We start from the raw sequence: 21,168 nt of genomic DNA, 5'->3' as shown, positions 1-21,168 counted from the left end.
TGACACCAGAAACATCCCAAGCTGCATTAATTTTGTGATCCGTTTTATCAAGGTGATTCCTTTCAGTGATGCAAATCGGAACCCATCCTGGACACCCATACTGTATCCAGGGGCTCTCATAAGTTCCCCGTGGTGGGGGAGGATGGATTTTCTGTCCCTTATTCTGTAGGTGGAGAGGGAGCATTTTTCCCTCTTATTCTGTTGGCTTTGCCATGGACATGTGGTCTATGTATTGGTCAGATTCTCACTCCTGATCATAGGATTAGCTCTTTTTTTGGTCCATCAAGCATTTCTTGACAATGTCCTTTTATGGGAAAGAAAGAAAAAAAATGCAGTGTTTTACTACAAAGGAATATGATACTTAACTGATAGATTTGGGGCAATCTATACTTATTTAGTATTTTCCCACAAAAGGCATTCTTTGGGGAAGATACTAATTAAAAGTTTCCCAAGCAATACTATCACCTCCAAGGCTTTTTTTATGTAAAAACTTACTCCCCCAGAAAACCATACAATGAAATTTAAATGTAAAATATATAATAAACATGAGGCAGTGATGAAAAGGGACAGAAGTGATATTTCTAGCCATTAAAAACTTGTCTTCCTATTTGTATTTGTTTTTTTTTATTTAATTAAGCAGATTTAATCTTGCTTTTACAACTTTACAATTACAATTACATTATAATAAGAATACATTTGATTTGTCATAATTATTGCTACATTAATTTTAAGCTATTAGCCATCAGCTTGCTAAACCTAATTAATAACCTAATTATGTTGAAAAAAGTTTATGTTTAAAACATAGATTTATTAGATACAGTCCCCATACTTATTTGTAATGGGTTTTGTTTTTCTTGTTTTCTCAATGAGTGAGGCAAGAGGAAAGAAAGAAAGGAGATAATTGAGAACTAAAAATAAAATAAAATTCAATTTTTAAAAAAAGTTGGTCTTCTCCAATACACAAAAATCTGTCTAGGTGACAGGTGCTGGAGAAATGTAAGATTAGCATCCAAGGCATAATGAACTCTCCAAACTTAAAAAAGAACTGAAGGACCGACATATTTATGTAATTCAGGTTTTGATCTTGACACCGGGCTGAAATTAGCTTCTTACTCACTCTTATTTTTCTCCTTGACTTCCATGGGGAGTGGATGTTTGAATGAAAAGGCAGGTGGAGCTGATTTACAGGGCACAAATTAAAATACGGAATCCTATTCTCTGGTGGTTATTACTCTTCAAAAGCAAAGGCCTCCTTATCTTTCTCCTCTCTTTCAGAGGCTGGGGAGACATTTGGAGAGTTAGAATGCTTAAGACAATTAGATTAATTCCCAGGTGACTTTAAAAGTTGTATGTGAAAAAGTTTTTGAAAAGTGTTCATTAGAAACTCTGAGAAATGGAGAGGAATCTTAGTTTGGGGGGAGGGGATTGTTGTTTTATGATCCCATTCAGTCTTGGTAGCCCACATTTTTATTTCACTATTTCCCAGGAGGAAGGAAAAAGGCAGGCCTTTTTTTTCCTGCCCCCATTTCTACTTTCATCATTTTATTCCCTTTTATCTTTTAGGATGATATGCTTATAGATTATAGGCAAAAATATCCATTTTACAAAAAATATCCATTTTATTTTTATAAAAATATTTATACAATTATATTTTGATATTTGAAAATGGATATTTACAAAAAGGTCCATTTTACAAGTGAAGAAACAGCTCTAGAAAGGTTAAATTACAAGCGCAAGAAAGAAAGAACCTCATCTGTGAAATGCATCAATTAATGGCAGCCCTAGAATTTGAACTTAGGCTGCCTTACTCCCTTCTTCACTAGCCACACACTTTATCTTTTCCTGATCACTTTTAAAAATTTGGACAGCTCAAATTCCTTCCTTTTTTTCAGAGACTTATTGAACTCCACACTGCTAGGTGGTAGGAAATGAATGATTAACTTGAATTCTGAGTAATGTTTAAGGGCAATTTGTCTTTCCTGACCGGTTGTTTCATAGCTCAGTGGGCTTTATCACAAAGAAAACATGAACTGGGGAAGGTGGGGATGGGGGTGAGGAGGCAGGGAATAGGAGAGGGAGAGGAAGAGGGATGGCTTCCTATTGGCTAAGTTAGTTGTTAGATTAGCAGCCCAAGGAATGTTAAGGTCAAGGAAGGAACATAAAAGCATCTCTTTATAGGGATGAAGTCCCAGCAGCCTGGATCAGCAGTGTGCGGGGACCTCAGTGGGAAGAAAAGAGCCTTAAGAGGAGGCTGCCCAAGTCAACTTTATAGAGCACTGTCATCTCTTCTCCTGACTGAGGAGTGGGATTCTGTCTCTGATCAGCCTCAGGAAAGCTATTGGATTCCAAGAGTCGGGTTTTCCTAATCCAGTTAGGAGAGAGTTTCTTGTTTGTCTGCCCCCCAGGACGATTATGAGCCTGTCATGGAGTCCAACCTGGTCCCAAGCTCTCATTTAACATTTGGGGAAACTGAGGGATAGGGAGGCATTGTGGATAGGGCATTGAGTGCAGAGTCAGGAAGACAGATCTCACTTACCAGTCCTGTGACCCTGAGTTTCCTCAACTATAAAATGGGGAATAATAATAGCACCTCCTTCCCAGGATTGATGGGAGAGTCAAAATAGATAATATTTGTAAAGTGCGTAGCACATAATAAGCACTGTCCCTTTTTTTGTGACTCCATTTGGGGTTTTCTTGGCAAGGATACTGGAGCAGTTTACCATTTCTTTCTCCAGTTCATCTTACAGATCAGGAAACTGAGGCAAACAAGGGAAAGTGTCTTGGCCAGGGTCACACAGCCAATAAGTGTCTGAGGATGGATTTGAACTCAGGAAGATGAGTTTTCCTGACTTCAGAGCAGATTGCTCTATCCATAATCCAGGTAAGCTCTATGTAAAATGTTATTATTATACTACAAATACTGAGATCTGAACTCGGGTCCTCAGACCAGATCCAGCCCTGCTTGCCCTGTAACATGATACAAATGCCGTATGAAGTCCATTCACCTTCCATATAATATTCCCATACTTCCCTGGGACAACAGGGGGGAGGGGAGGGGAGGAAGGGTGGGTCCGAATCCTCTCCCAGCTGCCCAAAGAGAGCCTCTCAGACCCTAGGTGCCCCTGGTTCATGGAGGGCAGGAGCCCTTAGTCTGGTGTTCATGAGTCACCAGAGTAATTTGCTGTCTTCTTCCCATCACTTCAAACTAATTGCCAAGAAGAGAGAGAAAACAAAACGCGGGAGCCCCAGCAGAAATGGCTTTTGAAGGACCTCCTGCAGTGTCTGCTCCAGGATTGTTTTCGAGATTTATCTCAGCTCAAAATTAATGAGAAAAGGGAGGAGGAAGAGGAAGAAGGGGAGGAGGAGGAGGAGGAAGGAACATCTAAGTAGCTGCATCATGTTTCAACAAATTAAATTCGGTGTCCACACAATTGGGGATACCCTGGGTGCATACTAACCAGGAGGCTTTTACCGCAGTGGCTTCTCGGAGAGCTGCTGTTCTGCTCTGGAAAGTGTCCTTGGATTCCCCTTATCAGGGAAAAGAGTTCTATGGAGATGAGTTGAATGGGCCAACAGTGGTTGGAGGAGGCGTTCAGGGGGCTCCCAGCCTGGCATTCTGGGCTGGTGTTTGGAGAGGGAGGTGTTAGGACAGATCACCCAGAGCCCCTCTGGGAGCTCCGCTGGGTCTGAGAGAATCAAATCTTACTCTTCTCATTCATCTTTTCTTGCTTTGTTCTGTAGAGTGGGGAGGGTTCAAGATCCCAAGTCCCCTCCATGTACCACAATGCATGGGAAGGGGGTCCAAGACAAATGTTCTGGCACTGGGGACTCCAGCCTTCCTCCACTCACTGCTCTCATCCAAAATATAAATGAGATAGTATTTGTAAAGCCCTTAGCAAGGTGCATGGAACATAGTAGGTGCTTAATAAATGGGTGTTCCTTTTCTCCCTTTCTCCTTCCCCCCCCCAAAACCCCCATACACACATCCCATCACACTCTCCTTACATACTCTAACATGACCAACCAGGCCATTTCCTACCCATTCCTAGCCACATCTGTCCCCAGCACTCTTCCTGCCTTCCTGACTTCATCTTTTGGATTTGTATCCCACTGCTCTTGAGGAAGTTAATTTTTCTGACCTCAGACCTCATCTGTGAAATGCAGGTTGGACCAGCTAGTCTTTGGGGTCCCTCCCAGAGCTACCTCTGTGATGCCGTGTTTGATTTCTAGGGCCGAGGAATTGAAAGCATTCATTCCTTTTCCAGACACTCCTGCAAAAGCAAGAGGCCGACAAAGGCTTGTACCCCGTACATGGAAGCACCCTCATCTGCCTCCTTCCAGCAGCCCAGTCCCCTGACAGCTGGGATCTGTGGTGGGCAAAGTGAGAACCAAGAGCACAGAAATGGCAGCGGAGGAAGGGACCTTTGTGCTATTTGGCGAACTTTCATTCACTTCTCTTATTTTGTAGGTGAGTTCTAGATGGATGAAGTGACCTGTCTAGCTGGTTAATGACAGGGCCAGGTCTCTGGATTCTCATGTCACGATTTCCTATTCCATTCCAATGGTGATGGCTGCCCAGTATTCCAGTAAGATCTGCCTCCTGATAACAATGTACTTTTCTCAAATCCCGGGGTCCCAGGGACCCCTAAAAGCCTGCCACAGTGCTGTAAATTCCCCTGTGAATTGTCACAGTCCTAGTGGTTTTCAGTTTCATGGCAGGAAATCTGGGAGAAAAGGGCAGCAGTCCATGAGACACATCCATCTTGCAGCTAGAAACTTATCAGAAGAATGGGACAATCATCCATCATGCTCTAAGGGCTTGTTGTGAGCAACTTGACCGAAAAAAATCCACTTCACATGAGAGACAAGCATGACACGGCTCCATTTAGCTCCATGATTAACATGTGGCAAACTCCTGTTGAAGGGGAAGAGGGGAATGGATGATGAATGAGTCATCAGAGGCAAGAGATGCTGCTCTGCTTGTTCTGGTCCGTTACTGGCTTGTGCCGATGTTCCGGGTCCCTCTCTCCGTCAGTGGGTCTCTTGATGTCCTTTTGTGTCTGTCTTTGTGTCCTTGTGTACTGTGTCTGTCTGTCTCTGTCTAGCTAGCTGTCTGTCTCTCCATCTCCTTTCTTTTTCCTCCTCCTCTTCTTCCTTCTTCCCCTTCCTCTTTCTCTTTCCTTTTTCCTTTCTCTTCCCTTTCTTCTTTCCCTTTTCATTCCCCTTCTCTTCCTCTTCCTCCTTCCCCTTCTCATTCTCCCTTCTCTTTCTCTTCCTCATTCTTCCCTTTCTCCTTCCCCTTTCCCTTTCTCTTTCCTTTTCCCTTCCCCTCCTCATTCTTTTCCTTTTCCTCTTCTCTGCCTCTGTCTCTCTGCCTCTTCTCCCTCCCTTATGGGTTAGAGTTTTCTAACAGAATGCTCAGCTCCCATTCAGTCACCCTCAGGCAGCTTCAATCCCTAATGCCTTGACTCTGGGGCTCTGACTTACTTCTCTGGATCCGGTTCTTGGACATTTCCAGTCACCACTATTCCTCCCCAATCAGAGACTTGGTTGTCCCCACAAGCCCTTTCCTTGGTTCATTCTGGGCCCTGAATCATGGCCCTCTTGTATCTAGACTACTATGTACTCAGAACCTTATAAAAATGATTATTAAACACTATCTTTACATGTATTTGGAAAAATAAAATATTCTGTCTTGGGAGGAGGGAGATAAGTGTGCGATAAAGAAAATTTAGAACTCAAAAGCTTACAAAAATGATTGCAAACTACTATAAAACTGACTCATTGTCCCCAAGCATTTTCTTCTCTGCGACACCCAGAGCATCTTCCTTCTGTGCTGTTTTAATTGTCTTGCTTTCTTTCTCAAAGTCTCATCATGACTCACTGTTACTTTGCTTTTCAACTTGAAGTATTACATAATAAACCTCCACTAATGGTCATTCTTCTTACGTCTCTTTTAGTTAATTGTCTTCCCTAATCTCCCAGCAGCCTCGTCTTATGGTTTTTACTTTTCCAACATCTCTCCATACTTCTTTCCTATAATTCCCTGTACAAATTCTACAATCCAACCAATTGGGACTACATATTTTTCTACAAACTCAAATTTTACCTTTCCATAATTAATTGTTTTTAAACATTTCATACCTATTACAGGGAGCCTTTCCATAGTTCTCTAGTTATTGGTATTTCACTCCTCAAATTATCATGATTTATATTTATTTGTTTACAAGTGTTTACAAGTGAATTAAATTATCCTATCAGTAGAATAGAAGCTCAGAGACTGTTTTCTCCCAACTCTGGATTCTAATCCTCCTGACTAGAACCCTAAACCCTAATCCTAACCCTAATTTATCTTCAGCACCTTGCCCATACTGGAGTGGATTCTACTTCAGCCAAAAAAGCTTGTTTGTTATTCTCCTCAACAGTTATCACAGAAGCCTATCTGCCTGATAGAATCATTTTTCATCTTTTATTTTTTCAGTCAAAGCATGAGTCTTTTCAATCTGATGGGTTAAGAATGATATTTGCGAGTGATATTTTAAATTTTGACAAATGAAGGAATCTTGGCTAGGGTTGGGAAGATGGGAGATATGGTTATCTGAAGCTCTGATAAAGAGGAACAGAAGAAAAGTGACTACATACAGGTGCTGATCCAGATACAAAACAGCAGAGTAGGGACATACATACATACATTTCAGCACTGAAATAATCCTGGGTTTCTCCTAGACTGTAAATCAGGATTGGAATGTAACAAAGTCAGAGCATAAGTGCCTTGTTGAAAATGAATGGAGGGAGCGTTCAAGAGATTCTATGGCATCCCATGTATTTGTAACTCTAAAGGGTAAAGCATTATTTGGGAGTGGATCAGTGGAGAGAGAAAAGACCAGGGTTAGCGTAGAGAGCACATTATGGAGCAGAAACTCCTGAGTTCAGATCTCAAACTTAGATCACAAAGGAACAATGTTGTTCTGATGGGAGATTTCAGCCATCCAGACAGTTACTCTTTCTCATTCTATTTTTCCCATCTCTCATTATGTCTCCCTTCCTCTCTGTCTCTCTGTCTCTTTCTCTCTCTCTCTCTCCAAACTGCAGTGCAGCAGATAAATTCTTCACTTGTCTTGTAAACAATTTCTTTGTTTAAAAGATATAAGAAGGTGGACAGCTCCTCTGAATCTCATTCTGAGATGAAGTAATTACTTATGGAGAAACGGCACAAACTTGAAGAAAAAAAGTGTTCAAAATATTGTTTAAAAAAAAAGACAAACTTAAAACAAAATAAAAAACAACTTAGTTCATGATGTTTATTTCTTTTTAATTTTTTTTATTTTTACAAAAATTTTATGCATAGATAATTTTTCAGCATTGACAATTGCAAAACCTTTTGTTTCAACTTTTCCCCACCTCCTCCCCCAGAAGGCAGGTTGACCAATACATGTTAAACATGTTAATGTATAAGTTAAATACAATATATGTAGTCATGTCCAAACAGTTATTTTGCTGTACAAAAAGAATTAGACTTTGAAACAGTGTACCATTACTCTGTGAAGGAAATCCAAAATGCAGGCAGGCAAAAATAGAGGGATTGGGAATTCTATTTAGTGGTTCATAGTCGTCTCCCAGAGTTCTTTCGCTGGGTGTAGCCGGTTCAGTTCATTACTGCTCTATTGGAACTGATTTGGCTCATCTCATTGATGGAGAGGGCCTCGTCCAATGATGTTTATTTCTTTAAAATATGTTTGTTGTGGAACACAAATTAAACTTTGACACAGAGGTACAGAAAATCATATTATTCTATAATCATTGGCTAGGGTTGGGGTACACTGCTTGAGAAGATGGAAGAATATACTTTTTTAGTCTTAGAACTAATCATTGTTTGGATTTAAGGGTTAAATGCTTCTCTCTCCCCCAAAACATGGGCCTCTTTACACTCACAGGTTTCTTTTGTTAGCACTTCCTATTGTACCCCCTTTTAAAACCATCCCCCTATTTAGAATACTCTTCCCAGCTTTGAAGGCTTTGTTAGGTGAGTTAAGCTAGTTAGATAAGGAAAGAAAAGCTTGGCATAATCTGACTTTTATCTTGATCTGGAAAATAAATGTCAAGAATCTAGGAGGTGTTTTTTTTGTTTTTTGGTGGAGGGAGGGGAGAAAGGGGGAAGGATAAGAACAAGCTTTAAAACTGGAGGACCTGTGTTTGAATCTTCACTCTACAACTGTTGCCTGTGTGTTCTTGGTCAAAGCATTTTATTTGACACCATGTTGTAGTGATTAGGGCTCTGGACTGGAAGTCAGCAGTTGTATGGTCCTGAGCAAGTCATATAACCTCTATGTTTCTCCACTTCTTTATTTATAAAATGATGCTGGATGTGATGGACTCTAAAGTCCTTTTTAGCATCTTAATTTATGATCCCAAGGTCTCTAGTTCCTGTTTGGGGTATATTAGAAGATGACAATAGATGGCAGAGTGAAGGAAGAGCTACTTAAATTTTATTTTGCTCTTGTGTTCTCTACCAAGGAGAAGGATCTTCAGATTGGAGAGGGAAAAACACAAATCATCAACAGGGGATTGAAGAGATGGCAAAAAGAACATCAAGTCATCATCAGTGACTTCAAGTCACTAGATTCGGATGGATTACATCTCCAAGTGTTGACAAAAATGGCAGAAGTGAATTGTTATGTAAAAGCCCTTAATTTTTTTCTAGTGATGTTATACTGGTTAGATGAGAAAGCAGGTGACCCAAAGCCATAATTTCAGAAGAAAGGAAACCATCCTATTCTGTGTGACAGACTTATCAACAGCAATTCTCTTCCTCTAGCTTCTAATCATTTCAGTGAAGGCCCGCCTCCCAGTTCCCAGTAATGACCAAAGAAAGAAACAGAAAATGAATAAATAAAAGAAAACGCATTTCTTAAGCCCTCGTTATGTTCCAAGAATGTATATATATTTTATTTTATTTTATGTTTTTTGAACTTATATTCTAATAAGGGAAGAAAAACTCTACAGGGGAGGGCCAAGGTCAGGCATTTTGGATTGGACAATGGGTACAGGAATGGTAAATAGGACTAGAGGGGAGTGGATTGATACAGATTTTTCAAGAACAATAACAAATAATTAGGTGGTACTATTATTTTGACTGATTCCTGAACTGAAAAACTAAGGGTGAGGTAAAAGTATGTGTTTTGTATGGTTGGAGCAAAGGCCACACATGGAGGTGTTATTCAGGACCTGAGGACAAAAAAAAACTAATTTAAAGAGTTCTGCCTTATTGCTGCCCCAGGTGACCCCTAGGCAGGGACTTTGTAGTTGGTAGGTTCTTTAGGAACAACATTGACTCACACATAAATGGGGAACAGATTTTCAAACAGGTTCCTGAGTCACCTACTTTTGCAATTGTGTTAAGTAACAATTTGCCCCATAAACACATAAGCAAAGTGTTCAGGGAAGACTAGAAGTGGTATTGTTCTGTGAAGCTAAGACTAAGTGCCTGAATAAACTTCCCTCCTTCCATCTAAGCCCCAGTGCTCACCATCCTATAGTTACCCTCATGTATCCCAGAAAGTCAAGCTGTCCAGTAGCATGGAGGACGAAGACCCTAATCCTCATGGGAAATATGGAATTCAGGACTTCATGTACCATTAATTTATTTAATCTTGTTGATGTATTGAAAATTTTCTGTATTTGTTGATGTTACTAAGTTTATAATGACTATAATTTTTTAAAGTCAAGTCTAAAGCATGAGTCACAACCTGTCTGTTAATATTTTAGCTTATAATCTAAAGTTCCAGACCAATCAGACCAGGCACTCACTCTTATTTGTTACAGGAAATGGGAATACAAACACTTAACCATTTATTTTTTCAAAAAGAGACAGTGGAACAAATATTCATGGCTTTTATTTTAAAACTATAAGCCTTTCCTTCTCTTCTTTTTTTTTTTTTTAATTAAGTTGATTGATGGGAGGATAAAATAGAGAGAGAGAGAAAAAGAGAGAAAGAAAATAAGGAGCTAGAAAATGAAGACAGAAGTGGAAATGGGTATGGGAAAGAGACAGATGTAATAGGTTGAGCAGAGAGCAGGGCACTTATTAGGTATTTATATATTTGAGTATTAATAAATAAAGCTTAAGGATACTTCCAGCACAGCCTTTCAGCTGATTAATGGGAATGACCCGGTAGAAGACAAAAACTCCAAGCCCATTTCAAAGAGAATTAAGTTAAACCCCCCTCCTGGAAACCCATAATGCTAGTGGTCTATCAACCAGACAGGTGTTATTCAGCACCTGTTGTGAGCAGGCAAGCAAAAAGAAACCTTACTGGCAGCAGGAGACTAACTCTTGGGAGGGTGGGGCGTCTGAACCCCCAGGGGAGGCAAGAGGAGGGAGTCACGGGGAGAGAGGGGATGAAAGAGAGAGTGAATAAGGCTGGTTTGTTCTGCTAATCCTAACTGCATCCATCAACATTCAACACCTTCAGGCTATGCTCTAACTACAATGAAGGGACAACTTTTTCTTAACTTATTATGACCTTGGAGAAATTACATTAATTATTTAGATCAGCACAATTCTTACTTCATAAACTACTGGGAGAGAGGGGAGAAAGGCAGCTTTAGAAGCCCCCCTTTTTTGGGCGGGAGGGTGGACACCATACATCAGAGGAAGATGGATACTCCAGGATACAAAGGAGGTAATGCTGAGAAGCCCATCAAGAACTGGGCATTTGGTAGCCTCTTATTTAACCTAATTATTCTTTACCACCAGGTGTCGAGGTCAGATGTTTCTTCACCCAGGAAATTCAAGAAATGTGATTATGGGGGTTGAGGAAAGTGGACTGGAGTTTTATAACAATTAGAGAGTTTGGGGAAGGGTCCAGAAGAAGCCATCCTCTCCTTTCCAGCACTCAAAGGAAACTCTTAAAACATATGTTTTGTATGTTAACATATGTTCCTTCTGGACTGGAAGGGTCCTTGGGGATCACTTTAGTCCGACTCTTTGGTTTTGCAATGGTGGGGACTCAGGTCCAGAGAAGGGAGTGACATTCCCAGTCCACATTCAGCTTCTTACTGAGCCTGAGGCTCAAAGGTGGAATCCAATAGAACCCAAGCCTCACAAACTCAAAGACTGTTAGAACAAGAAGTCATGGACATTGCTTTGTCCACTATCTTGAATTCATCTCAGACCAGGAAATAGAACTCAGTTGTGACTCTCCCAGCAGTTCTTATGTCACCAAGTTTTTGTGATTTGACCTCCCTAGGGGGAATAGGGACATGGTTCCTCGGCCCTCCAAGAGCAGCAGTTCTTTGTCTTAACACTTAGTAGAATTACCTACCTTGGAATTACCTTTGGCCCTTCTGCATATAAGGGTAGGGGTTGACTGAAAAAATCAATAGTTACTCCAATTCTCTTAAAGCAATGTGATAAGATACCAAGCCCAGACACATTTATCAGGTGAGAACAGGATTTGATTGTTCACTAGGTATGAACACAGCTGCTGAATTGGCTGAGGGACTTGGTCATGCCCTCCTTGGCTTATATAGAACCAAAATACTGGTCAGATTCAGAGATTTGAGTGCCTGTCACTGAAGAGGAGGAAGGGTTCTAGCTAACCTCTGCAGACGGAATGGAGGCAGGGGTTCAGGGCAGAGCCCTGACGTCTAAGTTTCATACAAGCCAAAGAGAGCATGAGCAAGTCCCTTAGTCAGTTCAGTAGCCTAGTTTATATCTAGTGAATGATCTCTCCTCCTCCCTCCAAGGACCATAGGACTACCTATTGAATATCAGAGACCTAAGAGGTTTAGGACTTCCCTTCTTCCCATCTGCATGGCAGCAGGTAATGGCCAGGTAAGGACTGGAACAGATTCCTCTACAAGGAATACAACAGAAAAGGAATATCCTTGTTCTATGAGAAACGATCAGCAGGATGATTTCAGAAAGGCCTGGAGAGACTTACAGGAACTGATGCTGAGGGAAGTGAGCAGAACCAGGAGAGCACTATACATGGGCACAATAAGACTTATATGATGATCAACTCTGATGGATGTGGCTTTCTTCAACAATGAGATGATTCAAACCAATTCCAATGGTTCAGTACTGAAAAGAGCCAGCCACACTCAGAGAGAGAACTGTGGGAACTGAATGTGGACCATAGCATTCTCACTCTCTCTGTTGTCTGCTTGAATTTTATTTTCTTGCTGAGTGAAATGAGCAGAACCAGAAGATCGCTGTACACTTCAATGCTGTATGAGGATGTATTCTGATGGAAGTGGAAATCTTCAACATAAAGAAGCTCCAACTCACTTCCAGCTGATCAATGATGGACAGAAATAACTACACCCAGAGAAGGAACACTGGGAAGTGAATGTAAACTGTTAGCACTACTGTCTATCTACCCAGGTTACTTACACCTTCAGAATCTAATACTTAACGTGCAACAAGAAAATTGGATTTACACACATATATTGTATCTAGGTTATATTGTAACACATGTAAAATGTATGGGATTGCCTGTCATCTAGGGGAAGGAGTAGAGGGAGGGAGGGGATAATTTGGAAAAATGAATACAAAGGATAATGTTGTAAAAAAAATTACTCATGCATATATAGTCAAAAAATTATAAATAAAAATTTTTTTAAAAGAATTTTATTTTCTTTCTCATTTTTAAAACTTTTTGAACTAATTTTTCTTGTGCAGCAAGATAAATGTGTAAATATGTATGCATATATTGAATTTAACATATACTTAGGAGTTTTTTCAAGGGTCAATATTAAAAAAATTATCCTTGTGTATGTTTTAAAAATAAAAAATTCAATAAAAAATAAATTTTAAAAAAAGAACACAACAGAAAACAAACAAAAACTATGTCATGCCTAAAAGGACTTCTTGAGGACTCTAGCAAAAGAACTTCCTCAAGCCATGAGCGCTTTTTAAATTTGATATTACTTTCTTCTTGACTCTGTATGTATTAATGGGAGAATATGTCCCAGACTTTTAGAAAAATCTTTCGTACCGACTATTTTAAACTTTTCCACCTTATTTTTAGTTACTCCTCAAATTGAAGCCAGATGATTAATTAATGACTGATAATAATGGCAGGAATCACATCAATGGGGATTCATTGACTATGGCCGTAGAGCAGGAATTCTTAAAACTTGTTTTTTAAAAACTATTTTTATAAATATTTCTATATGATCCATTCCTTTCATAATCCCATGCATTTTATTTTGTTTTTTAAAAATGTTATTCTGAGAAAGGATCCGCTGGCTTTACCAAACTGCCACAGAATCCATTATACACACTGTTAGAAAACCAAGCCCCCAGTCTCTCAGCTCTACCCCATGACAGAGGAGTCAAATAGAGGATGGAGAAGGGATTTAACCCAAAATGCAACTGGGCAATATTTAACAAAATAAGTAAAAATACAATAAAATATAGATAATATAATTTTAAACTAAGTCAATATGTAGAGCACTGGGATCCTTATGATGGGATTAATATTGAGTTTGACCTCATAGCTCTAGTACCTGAGGTTCTAGTCAGGGCAAGTGAGAGTTCATAGTCACCTCAAAGTTTCACCCCAAATCATTGACCCACTCTCCAATCTCCTGGGTCTTCCCTGATCTACAGGAAGGTTAAAACAAAACAAAACAAAACAAAACAAAACAAAACAAAACAAACAAACAAAAAAAAACATCTTATAAGGGAAGGAAGAACCCAATAATGAGAGAGAGAAAGATTTGGCTTCCTACCAGAAGTTGACTTCCTCTCTTCCCTTTTCCTGGCTGAAGTACTCCAGCCACCTACCACCTTCTCCCATGAAAACCATGCTGAGGAGTCCCCATTACCTCAATCCCATGGAAGGACCCCAAATCTCTGAAGGCCGTTTGAATCTTGCTACAGTCTGAGAAGCCAGGAAAGGTAAAACTTCAGAAAAAATAAAAGGTCCCTCTGTTGGGAGATGATTATCCCCAAGGTCCTCAGACAAAGGTGGAGGTGCTCTCTCCTTTCCTCTGCCCTATCCCCCTTCTAAAAGGCTCCTCCTCTCCTTGCACTCAGTCATGTTCAGGGGACGGGGTCATTCCTGGGATACCCCCTCCCCAACTGGAAAAATGTGTTGTGACTTGTGGTGGCCCTTGTGTCTCCTCTGAATGGGATAAACTGAGCCAAGATCTCTCCTAAGGATGTGGCCTTGATCCATACCCTAATTATGACTTGAGACTTTGCAATAAGGTGAGCTATATCTAAAAGCTGCAGGTGTTCAATTATCTTAGATAAACAAACATTTCCCTCCAGTCCCCTTCTCCATTAGCATTTAAGTACCCTATAGGTAAAGTGTGTTCTGGGATCTGTATTTAGTCTCTGGGTAAATTAGAATTTGCCAGCCAGTGGGAGAAAAGAGGCAGGGGCTCCTGGTTGGGATCTATATAATTTTGTGTTTTGCTCTTTGCACTTTGCACTCCTCTACTGTCATCTGGTCTATTGGAAGTTGCCCTTTCTCCCAAGATCACAATAAATCCCTTTTTGCTTTTCACCTTGAGAGTCTCTGATTTTAATTTGGATAAGGATCCTTGTCCCACATACTTCTGTTGACATTAAGGGAACCACCTTGATGGGGGAGAAGGGAGGATCTTGATCTAGCCAGCAAAAGCATAAAATCTCTTGAATTCTACTAGCTCCTTCTCCACTTTCATTCTCCTGCCAGGTAGCCCAGCCCCACTACCCCTGGCCCCAGTTGGCTCCTTCCCCCACCAAACTTCCCCATTTTCTTCCTCAGGGCGTAAGTCTACCATCTGCTGCATTTTATCCCTTCAGTCCTAGGGTGAAATTTCATTTATTTATTTATTATTTTTTTTTTTTAACCCCTGAGGCTGGGGTTAAGTGACTTGCCCAGGGTCACACAGCTAGGAAGTGTTAAGTGTCTGAGGTCAAATTTGAACCCGGGTCCTCCTGAATTTAAGGCTGGTGCTCTATCCACTGCGCCCCCTAGCTGCCCCCCCCAGGGTGAAATTTCAATTGCCTCCTTTCAGTCAAAGCCCCAGTGACCCTGTCCTAGTTCCATTTCCATGGGAGACTTAGAAGCTTTGGTGAGTTATGGTACCTGAGAAGGAAAAAGAGAGAACCAGCAGCTGAGAATGAAAATACAATTAGCATCAGCCTATAAATTACAATTAGCAGGAGTCTGCAACACCCTTCCTTCTGCTCCCCCCACCCTTATTCCCTCAGGCTAGCCATTGCCATTTTGTGACAATTTCTCCCTGCATCACTCCACCTCCTAACAGCCAGAGCTGATGTGTCTGTCCTTTATTTCACTGCTCAATCCAGCACTCAATGTTCATTTTGATTGTACCTGTATAAAACTCCCTAAAGGAGTAAAGAAGGGGGGAACTGACCCTGAACCCTGAAAAAAATGGCCCTGGATGGCAAACCAACTGGTACCTATTTTCTTTTCCATTCCTATTACCAGCACTGCCTAGAGGGAAATCAGTTCTTCCTGAAGAGAGAACTGGGCCAGAGAACATCATCTAGAGAGTTAGAATGGAAGGTCTAACCGGATAAGAGAGTAAAGAAAATGATGCTGGAGGGAGGGGAGACACAATGGAGGCCGGCAGGGGGTGGAGGGATGGGGGGGTCCAGATTTGTGGGAGAAATGGGCAAGGGCTCTTAGAACTGGGGAAAAGTTGGAAAACGGGGTTACCGGTGGAGATCTGGTTTCTCCCCTCCCCTAATTATTTATACTAAAAGAGCCTTGACTCCTGCCCTTGCTACATTTGTTTTGGTGCCTGAGTGAGTGAATTCTGCCCTAGCTGGTTTATAAGAAGTAGCTGGATCTTGTACTTTGGCAGGAAAAGAAGAAATAAACCCAGAGAACGACAGAATCATAGAAACTTAGACTGAAGTCAAAACCTTTCCAGTTCTATGGCTCAGTTCCTTTGTTTTTACAAAGAATAAGACTGAGGCCCTGGGAGGGGAAGAACATGACTGAAAGTCACCCTCAGCGTGGCAGATCTGAAACTGAAGTCCAGTCATGACACATCTCTGATTTTCCATTTACTTTTTCCTTAATTATTGAAACTGTGTATTGTGATTATATCAAGTATGAAGGAAAGACACTCTACTATTCCCAGGATTCCCTTAGTATCTCTGGATTTACCACACCTCCCTGTCTTAAATTTGAATTTGCAGCACTCTTCCCCTTCCATCCTTCTACCTACCTAAATTCTATCTAAAGAAGGTAAATGGAAAAAAACAATCATAAAATGATCAAAAGTGAAGGCTGCAAATTTATGAAAAATTAGCATGAGCCCAAAGGAAAAGACACTCTTTTCCCACTCCTTTGCAGATGTGGGAAGTCCACAGGTGTGATTAATTGCATATATTTTTAGACTTTTTTGATTATATTAATTGACTTTGCTGATTTTTTTCTTACCCTCCTTTTTTTCCTATAAAAATATTATTTTTTATATATGATGGCCCTCAGGGAAAGGAGAAAAAGGAGAAAAGAATATTAGAATAAATCCTGGATATGTTAAAAAAAAAAACCCTAAATAACCCTAAATAAAATTTATTTTTTTAAATGTGTTACATGCAAAGGATTTAATTTAAAAACATATGCATAGGTAATTTTTCAGCATTAACCCTTGCAAAGCCTTCTGTTCCAAATTATCCCCTCCTTCCCCTCACCCTCTTCCCTATATGGCAGGTAGTCCAATATATGTTAAATATGTTAAAAATATATGTTAATGGGTTTCATTTTTAAATGAAAGATTATTGAGGTTTTATAGAGGTCTTTCCCACAACTTGAAAGAAATTATCATTTCTCTCATATTAATAATCAATTGCTGAATTAGGATCAGGATTTTTTTCTTCTTATTTCCTTATTCAGAAACTGGAAACCTGTAGGATGTAGAGTCTCTGAAGGACAGAACTGATAGATGGCAAACCTCATGATGTTTCTTCCCCCTCCACACTTAATAGTATTTTCTTTTTCTTTTTTTTTTTCTTTCTTTTTTTTTTTCCTGAGGCAGGGTTAAGTGACTTGCCCAGGGTCACACAGCTAGGAAGTGTTAAGTGTCTGAGACCAGATTTGAACTCGGGTCCTCCTGAGTTCAGGGCTGGTGCTCTATCCACTGCGCCACCTAGCTGCCCCTATTTATTTTTTCTAATTACATACAAAGACAGTTTTCAACATTTACTTTTATAAGATTTTGATTTTCAATATTTTTCTCCCTCCTCTCCCCAAAATAGCAAGCAACCTATATATATATATATATATATATATATATATATATATATATATATATATATATATATATATATATATATATATATATATATACACATACATATATATATACACATACATATATATATATATACACGCATACACACACACACACAATTGTGTTAAATATATTTCCACATCAATCATGTTGTGAAAGAACAAAAAGAAAATCCATGAGACAGAAAAACTAAACAACAACAACAAAAAGTGAAAATATTGTTCTTTGATCTGCATTCAGACTCCATAGTTCTTTCTGTGGATGTGTATAGCATTTTCCATCTTGATTCTCTTGGAATTGTCTTGGATTATCAAATTGCTGAGAAGAACTAAGTTTATCGGAGCTGATCATTCCACAGTGTTGCTGTTACTGTGTACAACATCATCTTGGTTCTCCTCACTTCACTCAGCATCAGTTCATGTAAGTCTTTCTGGGTTTTTGAAATCGGCCTGCTCATCATTTGGTATTCCAGTACATTCATATATCACAACTTGTTCAGTCATTCCCCAATTAATGAGCATCCCCTCAATTTCCAATTCTTTGCCACCAGAAAAAGAGGTGCTACAAACATTTTTGCACACATGGGTCCTTTTCCCTTTTTTTATGATCTCTTTGGGATACAGACCCAGTAGTAGTTTTCTGGATCAAAGGATATGCATAGTTTTATAGCTCTTTGAGCATAGTTCCAAATTGTATTCTAGAATAGCTGGATCAGTTCACAACTCCACCAACAAGTGCATGTTTCTTTTTAAGGAATGTAGCAAATGTCCATGGAGTTTTTTAAACTACTAAATCATTGATTAAAACTTTATATTCAATAAACTTGATTGCTATAAAACTTGAATCAAATAGCTATTTAAATTATGGTTTCTGTAACTCTCTATTTCTAAGAGCAGGACTTTGTTGTTTAACCTCTACCTGCAGGTTTAGTTTTTATCTCTGCTGCTTTGGCTTGTGATGAATGATTCCAGGTTCCTATGTGCAAGTGTCGATTAAGATCTGTCTGGTTCCCAAAGTCAGGAAGAGACAAATGGGGGAAGTACTTCCTGTGATTTACATAATTGTAGAAGTAGTTGGTTGAGTGGTGGTTAGGGCACTGAGCCCAGAGTCAGGAAAATCTGAGTTTCAATTCAGCCTCAGACACTTATCTGTGTAACCCTGGGCAAGCGATTTAATGTTTTTTTTTTCAATTTCCTTAACAGTAAAATAAAGATAAAAATAGTACCTACTTTCCAGAGTTGTTTGAGGATCAAATGAAATGATATTTGTAAAAATAAAGCCCCAAATTACTTAGCTTTGTGCCTGGAACATAGTAGATGCTTTTTAAAAAATGTGTATTGCCTTCCTTCCCTTTAGAGAACACTGCTTTATATGGGAGGGTTTCAAACGAAAGGAAAAAAGGAAGAAGGTTTCAAAGGAAAGGAGAAAAGGAGGAAAAGGGTTTCAATCTGATTGGTCAGACTGAAGCCTGGTTTGGACAGAAGGGAATTTGTGGAGGAAGATGTGTATATTCGTTTGGAAAATCTCGTTTAAGCTTCGATTATTTTCCAGTCTGCAGGGTAGCTTCTCCTTGTCAGATAAGATGGGAGGAATCACAAGTTCATGATCTTCTTCCTGATAAATAAGGTATGAGAAACCTGCCAGCTACTGTGCAGGAGGGGGCTCGGGCATCCTACTGTGTGGTCTCATTGCAATGCATTATTGCTGTCTCTAAACAGAGGAAAATCCCATCTATTATACCAGGAAAACCTTGGGGATAGGGCTGGGGAAGAAGGGATTATTCTAAAGAAGCTAGCAATCTAGCCAAACAACCGTGACCTTTAGGAGAAGGGCTTTGGGTCCTGCAGGGAAGCTGAGAAAGTTTTATAGGAGAACAAGTTTTGATAGTTTCTGAATGACTTGTAACAGGAAAGGAGCCAAGGTGAATTAGTCCTGACTCCCCTAAAGGCAAATGTAAGACTGCTAATAACTTGTTTGCAGAGGGAGGAGGAGGAGGTGGAAATGTTTTCTGCAAGCTCTAGCTTGCTTTTCTGGGAAGAAAGAGCTCTCCGTGTTCTAAAAGGTAGGTGTGCACCTGCTCCTGGAGGTCTGGGCCATAACAGGCACTGGATTCACTCACTTAGGGCTCCTCCTAAAAGCCAGCCCTAGTTCTGAACTCTCCTGTCTGTCAGGGATGGCTGGGTTTGTTTACTATCACCAGGGGTCCTTAGCTGTGGCATAATAATTATAATAGCTGACATTTACATAGAGTTTTTATACTTGCAAAGTGCTGATCTCAATGGATCCTCACAAACAGCTGATGAGGAAGGTGCTGGGTTATTATTATCTCCATTTTACAAATAAGAAAACTGAGGCTCAGAGACACTAACCAACTTGACCAAGCGTGCTGATAAAGGCTTTAAGTCCATCCAGCCCTCTACCCTTTACGTTGCAAAAAGGAGAGATGATTTAGGGATCCAGGGAGGGAAATCAGGGACCTGCCAAGTGATTTACCTAAGGTCACACACCAGTTAGTGGCAGAACTTAGCCCAGCACTTGGATATGATGATTACTAGTTCAGTGCTCTCTGTAGCACGGCTATCACACAGTGTCCTCCAGTCCTGTGATGGATGCCCCAAGGAAGGGGTTCTTAACCTTTTTGCCTGTGATAAATTCTTTGGCAATCTGGTAACCATCAGAGATCTCCGATCAGAATACTGTTTATTCTCTTACATTCAAAACTGAAAGGCTATGATTTAGTTAGATATATTTCATCCATCCATTTTTCTTCATGGGATCCCTGAAATCTATCCAAAGACCTGTAGGATCTATGAATCCCAGACTAATCTCTAAGATTAACAACAGAGTTTGTTATTGTTGTATTGTTGCTCATTCATTTTCAGTTCTGTGCAGCTTATTATGACCCATTGGGGGTTTCCTTGGTTAAAATTCAGGGTGGTTTGTAACTGGTTCTCTAGCTCATTTTACAGATGAGGAAACTGAGGGAAACAGGGACAGGGTTAAGTGACTTTGCTCAGGGTCATTCAGTTAGTAAATGTCTGAGGCTGGGTTTGAACTCAAGAAGAGTCTCCCTGAGTCCAGGTACAGCACTCTATGTACTATGGCACTCCCTAACTGCCCAAGGAGATTCTTTCCAATTTATCCCAAATGTAGCTTGTTGATACATAGTTATTTGCATGTTGCCTTTTGCCTTTTTTTGGTATTGCTTCCTTGTGGACAGCTCCCTTCATTCACACATTGCAACTCCCTCCACAACTTCAAAGATGGTTGAAGCGATTCTCTGTGATGGCAAATGTCCATTGCCCAGTGACCAGCTTTCTGGGGATGAGCTTCCTCAACCTTGACCCGGCTGGCCCTCGGTTGACAGACATACAATCTGTTGAGTAGTCTGTCCTTGAAATCATTTCTTGCCAGAAATTGTACTCGGCTGGCGTGATCTTCAAGAACCAGTCACCTCCACGCCACCAGGAAGCATCAGAGTGGGACCTCGGTGGGACTGTTTCTAGAAGAGTAACCATGTTTCCCTGATCTCCCAAATTGGGACACGTTGTCTGTTAGAGGATAATTGTTTCATAAAGACTTGTTAAAAGGAGGCTTTCTTTTCTTGAGCTTGGGACTCTCTTGGAAAATCTGGAATCTATGGTTGCGGTAATAATGGAGAGCTCAACTCCTGTTGGTGTTGCAGGAATCCAGAGAAAATCTGATTTAGCCAATAGACTCTCGGGGGACCCCTCTAGAAAACCCCTCCTGGGGTGAGTCCTTTGGAGGTAGAAAACATGCAAAGGTTTCCTCTGTTGCTTATAATCTCCAAAGTGATCCCCGCTGGGTGCCTCTGAGGAGCCACTCGTGCTAGTTCCATTTCCCCAGAGAACTGATGATTACAGACAGTCTCCAACT

At 40.3% G+C, this 21,168-nt stretch overlaps 1 long non-coding RNA gene across 2 annotated transcripts; it reads left to right on the top strand.

The window, feature by feature from the left end:
* The first annotated feature begins 2,237 nt into the window (after positions 1 to 2,237).
* Positions 2,238 to 8,677, top strand: LOC141547013 (uncharacterized). Of its 2 annotated transcripts, none has more exons than XR_012483491.1 (3): positions 2,238 to 2,881; positions 4,469 to 4,586; positions 8,515 to 8,677. It is a non-coding gene; the product is annotated as an uncharacterized LOC141547013 (long non-coding RNA). The 2 variants fall into 2 exon arrangements; XR_012483492.1 differs by lacking the exon at positions 8,515 to 8,677 and adding an exon at positions 4,770 to 5,750.
* Positions 8,678 to 21,168: the final 12,491 nt, after the last annotated feature.

This window comes from Sminthopsis crassicaudata, chromosome 6, assembly GCF_048593235.1.
Source record: "Sminthopsis crassicaudata isolate SCR6 chromosome 6, ASM4859323v1, whole genome shotgun sequence".
In the NCBI taxonomy this organism is placed as follows: Eukaryota; Metazoa; Chordata; class Mammalia; order Dasyuromorphia; family Dasyuridae; genus Sminthopsis; species Sminthopsis crassicaudata.
Note: the sequence above shows the minus strand (reverse complement) of the source record. Positions and strands in the feature narration are given on the sequence as shown.